Source organism: Drosophila novamexicana, unplaced genomic scaffold (genome assembly GCF_003285875.2).
Source record: "Drosophila novamexicana strain 15010-1031.04,08,12 unplaced genomic scaffold, DnovRS2.1 tig00000434-arrow-pilon, whole genome shotgun sequence".
NCBI lineage: Eukaryota > Metazoa > Arthropoda > Insecta > Diptera > Drosophilidae > Drosophila > Drosophila novamexicana.
The window spans coordinates 5128624-5139306 of NW_020824802.1; positions in this window are offsets into that span (position 1 = coordinate 5128624).

A 10683-nucleotide genomic window follows, 5' to 3' on the forward strand; every position below is an offset into this window, starting at 1 on the left:
GCGTGATCCGCATTTTCCAGCCTTTGTCAACGCCTCTCTATGAAGGTTGTAAACCGCTCGCATGATGGTATGACGTCCAACGGCGCATCATCCTCCCAGCTAGCCTGCGTAACGCTATCTAGTTTTTGCAGCAACGTATGTACTATGACGCAACCGGCGATCTGTTCCACACTGCCCATCGATTTTAAAGCACGTAGATGAGAGTTGAGCTTATCTGAAAATTCGCGCAGCTGTGCAGTCGCGCCCTTGTCCACCTTTCTCAAACCCAAAATTTCAGCGATGTGTGCCTGAAAAATAAGACGCTTGTTATTAAAACGCTTATCAAGCAGTTCTAAAGCGGCAGCATAATTAGCGTTTGAAATTTCCAATGAGCGAATTGTATCCAGCGCTGTTCCTTTAAGGCATGACCGTAGATGCTGGAGTTTTTTAATGTTGGTCAAATACGGATCCTTCTCAATGACCGTGGTGAACAGGTTCGAGAAATCGGCCCATTCTGTGTAGCCTCCACTAAACTCCGGCAATTTAAGTTGAGGCAATCGAGAGTGGTTTGGAACAACAAAGGTAGAACGCGAGTCATCGGCTGCGGCTGAATTGAAGGTGGAACAATGCGGAATCTGCTGAACCTTGCTTCGATTTCCGCGCTCGCGTTGAAGGGACAGCCGTAGCTGCCTAATAGTTGACTCAAAACTTGTCTGAAGATCCTCCTCAACGCTGGCATGATCCACCTCCAACAAACCATCACAGACTGTCTCAAATTTCGCCTGCAAGTCAGATGCCATGCTTATGTAATCTTGCAGCTCGTAGTCATCAACATCGCGAAGTCGAGCGGGATCAAGTTCCGAGGACAATCTATTGAGTCGATCACTTAAATTCTTGATCTTTATTTTAAAAACAGCAGCCTGGGTTCCAACCGCCACTTGACTAGCTGATGTCGCCTCGTCATTTCCATTTGCACTTGCACCTTCATCAAACATTATGAATGTAGCGCACAACAAGGTTCACACAGCCGAACTACAATACAAGTCTGATCGCGCAAGTGTTCGTTCGAGCGAGATAGCGTATAGCGGGTTATAGCGCGCAACGATTAACGGGGATTTGCTACGGCGTTTATGTATAACAACCAACTGTATGCAGATGCGCAAGCAAACGGCTCACCACACCGCTTTGCCCGAACTGATAACTGTCCGTTGACACGACAAGAACGAAGTACAAGAAAAAATAGAAGAAATGAAAGAAAGAAATCACGTCGGGGTCACCAAAATGTGTAGTTGCAAGCTTTTTTGCAACCAATTAATTCTAACTGCTTGTGCAGCGAAATTCAAACACTTAGATTAGTTTTCAAATGGATTTATTTGCCGCGCAGGGCACTTATTAGAATTTATAAGTTTTATATTGTTGCTTGGCAGCCAACTCAAATTAGTTGTGCCTAGGTTGCGATCAAACGAAAGACTAACTAACTATGACAATATGTAAAGCGAATCGAAACGAAACTCCAATAAGACGCTCGCCGGTTATAGCGAAGGGCAGCAATGCAAAGCAAAGCAATGCAGAAGGAGAGTGGGCAGCAGCTTACAAAGAGCGCGCAAAAAACTATTTGCTCTTAGGCTGTAATTATGATTGTTATTTTCTGCTGTTGGATGATGTCCGCAGCCGTCGGTGTTATCTCTGCTGTTACTTGACCAAACATTTGGTTTGAATGACATGTTTAACCGTACTTGTGAAGGTCAAATTTTCACCTTCTCGGTATTAGATATCACCAAATTCATGTCAGATTTTTGTTAATTTTCTAGGCGGAGTTCGTTGAACTCTGAGAGTTCGTTGTCGATGGCGAACACAAATTGTTTTTATCAGATGGGGGCGGTATGAGATACTCAATTTTTGACTTATTCGGTTTCCGAGGCAGTTTGAAGAAAATTTTCGGTCGTGTCCATTTTCATGTGGCCACTACCGCTTTCGCGTTGCCTTTTTATTGGCGATTTGGGGCTGATGAATGTTTTAAGTGATTTTGGTAATTAAGAGGGTTTTGTGCCCTGCCTTTGTTTAGATTTTGACCAAACTCTAGATTTTTATTGGAATTAGCTTGATTGTTTTGATTGTTTGGGTTCTTACTTCTATCGGACAATCCTAGATCATACACGCCTTCTCATTGAGCTACCTGTTTTAACTTTGCAACTGTTGTTATATCATGACGGACTAATGTCATGAATAACCTATCGGGTAACTTCCGCATAATAACGTCTTTAGCTGTGTTCTTTAATGCATTTGCTCACAACATGATATTCATCTGATTGTCTTCTAGTATTAACTTATTGGATATGACAAAATATTTATTTTCTAGTTCTTCTACAAACTTACGAATACTTCCGGTGAATGGGGTATTGAAAATTCTTCTTAAGAGCTCTTCGCATAGCGTTTGTGTTTTAAACTTTTAGATGAGCGCCGACCCTAACCGCTTTTCCTCCTATTTGCCTTTCGATGGGTCCGAACAGGACGCTGTGTTGGCGAATATCCCTCGTTGGATATAACTGCATGATGCGTCTTATAAAGGAGCTTATCTCCTCGGTGGCTCCATGAGATGTTGGCACTTTCCTTATTTGGCCTAGTACTTGTGAAAGGTGTTGCTCACTTAGTAGCAATACTGGCTTATTTGGTTGTTTTGTCTTGGTGAAGTCTTTTGGTTTAGCTATGGCGTTATTTCGTGCGCGTTATCAATGAGTGCGATTTGCAGGGATCAAAGGATATGCAAGACCAAGGCACACTCACTGTTGTGTAGTGAATAAAATTCACTACCTAGTAACTCTGATTGTCCAAAGGATCAATACTTAGTTGAGTACTAGATAATTGCAATTAAATTGCAATGTCGGGTTTTTGATTGGCCTGGAATATTATAATCCGTGAACGGTCAATAAGCACTCGCGGCGAGTTTCGCTTGTCCTTTTACGGATATGATGAATGATTGTGCGTTCTCATCGATCATCAGCGCCGTCAACGCTTAGCAAACCTCGGCTGAGGGCTCAAGATCATGAGCTCGCTCTATTTAAATAATGCTCTCATTCTCTTAATTAGTTTTTAGAATATTCTAAGAGCCTGAATTTAAGCTGCTTTGGCAATTTAGGCAATTTTGCTTATGTCTAGTGGTTTTTGATTTTATGATCGGTCCCACGCCAGAATTGTTATTTTCATCAAGTGTTTATGATTTTGGGGCTCTACGGTTTATTGTTACAAATTGGGGTGCCTTATGTTACATATGTGGTGCGCTTAGTTGCTAGGGCTTTTGTGTAAGGGGTTGGCACTAGGTGCTGTGGACATATGTTATATATGTATGCTGTATTAGGACATATGAGTGTATGTGTACTTATAGTATATGTTGTGTATGTAGTACATATGTCACTATATGTATATACTTTATGGAGTCGGAGATGTCTCCTTCTATGCATTACACATTTCGAAAAGGGTACCCGTGAAAAGGTTATAATACGTTTAAAGTAGCAAATTAATGCAGAAACTATAAATAATTTAATGGGTGTTTGCTTACCGCTTTGAATATATGCATGTACACATACATATATGTATATAAAATATCCTAGCGTACATACATAACTGTATTATGTCGTGTCCTCCGTTTCTCTCATTACACGACAACAAGAAAAGACGTTGCTTTCACTTTTTTCGATGTGCTCAAGCACACAATTTCTGTGCTCTCGATCCCATATGTCCTGTTAAGATGTTACTGCACGACAGAACAGCTTTCTTATGAGTTCTTAAAAATGCATAATAACTTCAGAATAATGTCAACAAATTTAAATGGGAATTTGGACACTCGACCAATATAAAACAAGTAAGAGTTTCTAGTCGGGAGCTCCCGACTAGGGGATACCCTGAACCCTCTTCTTCCAACATCAAATGAATATATATTCTATTTTAGAAGCTATATGTCAAGTTTGGTGACTCTAGCTCTTATTATTTACCAAAATTGCCCAAAAAACAGGATATCGATATAGATTTTTATCGATTGCTTAGAAACGGAGTAAGTCTCTAGCTCTTATAGGTTCTGAGATCCTTGCGTTCATACATACGGACGGAGATGCTTCCTTCTGCCTGTTACATACATTTGGATTTTGCACAAATACAATATACCCTTTTACCCATTTTTAATGGGTTCAGGGAATAATAAGTTCCCTTGACAGGGCTCGAACTCGCGATAGACCGCAAGACTTGCTATGCCTCTACTCAACAGCCACACCAACAATTAAGTACTTATGATAAAAAAAGGAACTTAAATAACATTACAAAAAAAAAGATGCAATTATCATGCTATTAGAATGCGAAGCAGACGCGCATGAATGTGTGTGTGTGTACATATGTACAGAAATTCTTAAAGCTGCTGCCCCATTCAATTGCGCGGTTGCATATAACTTTGGTTTTTCTTAACCGATCTTTATGAAATTTTCTACAGTATATCTTATTGTACCATAGAATATTTGTGTATTCTGAGAAAGTCAATTGCATTTAAATTGTGGCTCAAATTGGTTGGCAATAAAAGTTGGGTTGTTAACTTAATTTATAGCTCTGGGGTGGTAGCGGGGAGGTGGCGATAGGTATGAAAGATACTTGAAATATCTATAATATTCTAGAAGCAACATATCATGCTTGGTGGCTCTAGCTCTTATTATTTACCCAATTTGATAAAAGAAAACAGGATGTCGCTATAGATTTTTATCGATTGCTTGGAAACGGAGTAAGTTATCGATTATCGGAAACAAACTCGATCTGCGCGTCAACTAGGAGCACCTACATCTAAAATTTCAAGTCTCAAGCTCTTATAGGTTCTGAGATCCTTGCGTTCATACATACGGACGGACGGGCGGATCGACAGACAGACGGACATGGCTAGATCGACTCGGCTATTGAAGCTGATCAAGAATATATATACTTTATGGCGTCGGAGTTGCTTCCTTCTGCCTGTTACAAACATTTGGATTTCGCACAAATACAATATACCCTTATACCCATTTTAATGGGTTTAGGGTATAATTATTGACACTTAAATTCAGATTGATTTTACTTAAATTATTATTTTTCTTAAGATTCAATTGGTTAATTAATCAATTGTTAAAGATTCTTTTTGGTACCAGTATTGCAATGTTTTACATAGCCCCCTCATCCGAAAATTATTCAGTTGTATCATTTACCATACAATGCATAGACATGTCAAATAGCAGAATAATCGTATCACGATAAATCACAACCAGCGTACCCCAAGGGTGATTGCGACCATTTTAGTGTGCCCAGATAGAGTGTGACTGCTGAGAGTGGCAGCCAAACGCCGGCCTCAAAAGCCGAACGTTCAGTATGAAGCCGCACCTGGGTCTCACTTATTGCTCATTGCGCACTTGTGTGCATCTCTTTCTCCCTGTATAGCTTCTCACAAAACCCCGAGATCTACAAATATACATTTGCTTTTGTTGTGTGGGCGGCATAATGAGAAGAATCTGATCTATATTTATTAAATAAAAAATTAAATTACCTAAATGAATTATTTATATTTATTTTGTTAACTGTGGGGATCTGTTTGGCTTAAAAATGATGTAACTCGTATTTCTGCAAGGGTTGACTTGTCGAAGAGCTCTAAGAAAAGACCAAAAATTGAAAATGTTCAATTTACGACTTGCTACTTTATTTACGCTATGATATAATATAAAAATATATATATAATTTATGCTTAGAATGTAGTTAGGGGTTACGTGGTGATTATGTAGCGTGGATTGCCTGCGGAACGGCCGCAAAGCATTGCTTCACAGGCATGTTGATGCTATCTAAACTTCCTCTGCTCTCCGTTTCTTGCGCTCAACTCTCGTAAGCTCCAGCAGCACTTCTGCTGCAGGTTGCTTCCCATTTTTGTGCGATCTCTAAGATGTTCCTGACCAAGTTGTTCACCGTGCTAGGTCTCCCCATGCTGTCCTTCAGTTCCTTCCTATTCGCTAAGAACCTTCCACATTTTAAGATGAAGTGGTTGTCGTGGCCGAATATCTTCAAGTAGCTCCGAAGCATCCGTGGCCAAATAGGAGCTACGTTAAATAGAAATTAGTATTTCCATACTTGCGGTTTATCCAGGCTTCCAAGTTTGGGATAAGCCTATGTGTCCAGCGTCCTTTAGATGAGCGATCCCAACATGCTTGCCATCGTTTCATGCTTTGCATCCTTGCTGCTGTGCGAACCGAGTTTGCTGTGCTGTTTCCATTAAGAGCTCTATAGCAAACTACCACTTCGGTTGTCAGTTAATTAAGCGGAACCATCCCTGCGATAACCAGCGCTGCTTCCTCTGATACCGTCCGGAATGCGCAACTGACCCGTAGAGCGCTTAGGCGATATATAGAATTTACGCCCCGGTTGTAGCTTGGAACAGCCATTGCTCTGCTCCAGATGGGGGACGCGAACATTATTACTGCTTGGTTTACGGTCATGAGAAGACGGCGTCTCTGATGTTTTGGTCGTCGAGTGTTCAGCATAATTCTAGATAGCGCTCGACAGACATCTGCTGCTTTTTTGTGTACATACTCCAAGTGCTCTCTGAACGACATCCTTGTGTCTAGCTGACGCCCAGGTATTTTAACGCCCTTGCTGATTCTATTACAGCGCTGCCGACTCTTATGTGCGCTGTTTCCATCTTCTTCCGGCTGTTGACTAACACCGCTTCTGTTTTATGAGCAGCCAGCTCGAGTCCAGCTGCTGCCAGCCATTGGTGTAAACGGTCAATGCTATGGGACGCGGAACGTTGATAGCGCATCCAATATTTTGTCCCACCTGTGGGCGTCTTTAAAATCTAGAGTGACATGCAGTATTTCTCTGTGCCGCTTTTCCATCTCGATCCTTGGATGGCGTTTGTTGCTATGCCGACGACTATTTCCAAAGCGTCTATTGTCGACTTTGCCTTAGTGAAGCCAAATTTTGTTCATTGTTCATCATTGTTCTCGACAGCTGCTTCAATCCTGGTGCAGATTAGCTTCTCCAGTACTTTGCCCAACGTGTCCAGGAGGCAAATCGCGTTTAGCGTTTCCATAATGAGGGGAAAGTTCTCTCCTTTAGGTACATGTTGAAAAGCTGCGCGAACTGCACGGGCTGTAGGCACATGGCCAATTTCAGCGCCTTACTGGCCTTTAGGCTTCTGGCGATCGTCAGCACCTCATCGAATGAAACTTCGTCGATTTGCACCGGCGTGGCTGCTCCTTGGCTCGATGGTCGGGTTTGCGTATGTAATATGTCGGGTCTGATGGGGAATAGCGTCTCCACAATCACGAAGCATTCTCGCCTGCTATCTCGAATGGCCTTCTTTAGCAGTCTTCTGGCGTTCTGGTATTCTAGTTGCTCTTCGGCGTAGTTGGGTCTACCTCGGGCTCGCTGGTATCTCCTTCTGGCTTGGATGCAGTTCCGCCGTGCTTCAGCAATATTCTCGTTCCACCAGTATGTGGGTACATAGTGAAGCCGAAACATTTTCCGAGTTTCCATGCTTTCATCACAGGCACGTGTTAATTGAGTTGCCATTTGGGAGCCTCTATTCTTCTCGTTGCCCCATTCCACTGCCCACTGAAGTCACCAGCAATTATGACCTTCCGCCCCCTTGCGTCGTCTACTAATGCAATGGCAATATCGATGCGCATTTCTCTAACAGTCTGCTCTAAGAGGGCTTGAGCAGCTACGCAGTAATTAAGGTTTACACCGGACATTTATAGCTGCCTGTAGGGTGGTTCGGTAATTTTTCGCATTTTCGTGTGCAACATTTGGCTACATTTTGGTGGCTCTTTGCTCTTTGCTACGTGGCCTGTATCCCCGTATCTGAAGCATGCGCCTTTCTAATTCCGAGTATGGTTAAGATATCTTGAAAAATAAAAAGTTTTACACACAACTTAATTTTCGACCGGTCGTTCCTATGGCAACTATATAATATAGTGGTTCGATATTAATAGGATTTTGCATATATATAAGGAGCATAGTGAAACTAAGAACGAAAACAGTTTTTTTTATAACATTTATTTATTTTGGACCGATCGTTCCTATGGCAGCTATACGATATAGGGGTCCGATGTAAATAAGGAGCATAGTGAAAGTTAAAAAATGCCGAATTTGGTCAAGATATTTCGAAAAACAAAAAAGTTTCTCGTACAACAACTTAACCAATCGCTCCTATGTCCAATATATGATGTAGTGGTCCGATGTTGATAGGATTTTTCACATGTATAAGTTAAAAAAACTAATAAATGCTATGTTTGGTCAAGACATCTTGATAAACAAAAAAGTACAAGAACCTACTTTTTGACCAACCGTTCCTATGGCAGCTATATAATATAGTTGTCCGATACTGCCGGTGCAACAGAAAGAGGGATGAATGCAAAGATTCATGATGATAACAGAGGGACTAGCTCGCATTGAAACAGATAGACATGGCTATATCACGTCGTCTGTTAATCCTTATAAAGGACATACATATGTTTAAACTTTATGGAGTCGGAGATGTCTCCTACTATGCGTTACACATTTCGAAAATGGTACCCGTAAAAAGGTTATAATACGTTTAAAGTAGCAAACTAAATGCAGAAGCTATAAATAATTTAATGGGTGTTTGCTAGAGAGCTGCATGAATGGCAAAATAAAACACGTTCAAATAAACAATGCCAAAAATGAGTTGAGTGAAATTGAATGCAAAGCCGAATATGTTTGAGTGAGTGAGTGCGGTCACGTAGAACTCGGACGCACAACATTGAAACGAAAGAAAACGAATTGAATGAGTGGGAATGCGTTGGAATAAGAGGTTCCGTTTCGAATGCATTCGAATGACCAACCGCTTTGTTAATTGTTGTAGTCTTGTCGCTCACAAAGAAAAAGACGAAAATGAAAAAGATGAAAGAAAAAAAAAACAACTAAATGCGCATGCAAAATACATACAGTCTCGTCACCAGGTTTTTTCTTCGTCCATTTCTTTTGACTGCTTGCGTCTGTTGTATCGAACGAAATGAAGGCACGCACTCGAGTAATTCGAGTTTCTTCGGCTGTGCCAAATTTTTAATTCCGCTTTATTTATTCTCACTCGTTTCGCAAAATGCCGTCTGGTATGCGACACAACACGCACTCACATTGGTACTCATTAGTTTCATTGTGAGTTTCGCACTCACTCAATTCGATTTAATTCGAGTCCATTCAATTCAACGTATGTTGTGAGTGAAGCCATGCAGCTCTCTAGTGTTTGCTTCCCGTTTTGAATATATGCATGTACACATACATATACGTATATAAAATAGCTTAGCTTACATACATTTCTGTATTATGTCGTGTCCTCATTTTCTCTCATTACACGGCAACAAGAAAATACACCTTTTGCTTTAACTTTTTTCGTTATGCTCTTCGACAAGCACACATTTTCTGTGCTCTCGGTCATATATGTCCTGTTCAGATGTTACTGTAAGACAGAACCGCTTTTTTATGAGTTCTTAAAAATGTATAACTTCAGAATAATGTCAACAAATTTAAATGGGAATTAGGACACTCGACCAATAGAAAATTATTGACCCTTAAATTCAGATTGATTTTACTTGATTATTTATTATTCTTAAGATTCAATTGACTAATTAATCAATTGTTGAAAATCCTTCTTGTTACCGAAAATTACTCTGTTGTATCACTAACCATACAATGCATAGACATGTCAAACAGCAGAATAATCTTATCTTATAAATCGCAACGAGGGAACCCAAGGGTGACTGCGATCATTTTAGTGTGCCCAGATAGAGTGTGACTGCTGAGAGTGGCAGCCGAACGCCGGCCTCAAAAGCCGAACGCTCAGCACACAACGTCGCTGCGGCTAATGCTATTTCTTAATATATGTATGTTAGTTTTAAATCCTGACAGCCCAAATACGTACACATGTGTTTATGCGTGTGCAGAGTGTGCCTCGCTGTCACTTATTGCTCATTGCTCACTTGTGTGCATCTCTTTCTCCCTGCAAAGCTTCTCACAAAACCCCGAGATCTACAAACATATACTTTCTTTTGTTGTGTGGGCGGCATAATGAGAATTATCTGAACTATATTTATTAAATACAAAATTAATTGACCAAAATGTATTATTGATATTTATTTTTGTTTACTGTGGGGACCTATTTGGTTTAAAATAAAAAATGATCTAAGTCTTATTTCTGCAAGGGTAATTCATCGTTGACTTGTCGAAGAGCTCTAAGAAAACACCAAAAATTGAAAGTGTTAAATTTTTGCGACTTGCTACTTGTGCACACGCACACTCTCTCGAGTAAGCAGTTGTGTGATATTATTTAACTTCCTCCGCTCTCCGTCTGTTGCGCTCAACTCTCCTGAGCTCCAGCATTACTTCTGCTGCACAGGTGCAGGTTGCTACCCATTTTTGTGCGGTCTCTAACATGTTCCTGACCAAGTTGTCCACCGTGATAGGTCACTCCATGCTGTCCTCCAATTCCTACCTGTTCGCTGAGAACCTTCCACATTCGAAGATGATGTGGTTGGCGTCTTATATGCGCTATTTCCATCTTCTACCGCTTCAGTTTTATGGGCAGCCAGCTCGAGTCCAGCTGCTGCCAGCCATTGGTGTATACGGTCAATGCTGTGGTTGCACGATTTCTCTACGTTTTTCGATTTCTTGCCGACGATTTCTACAAGGGCC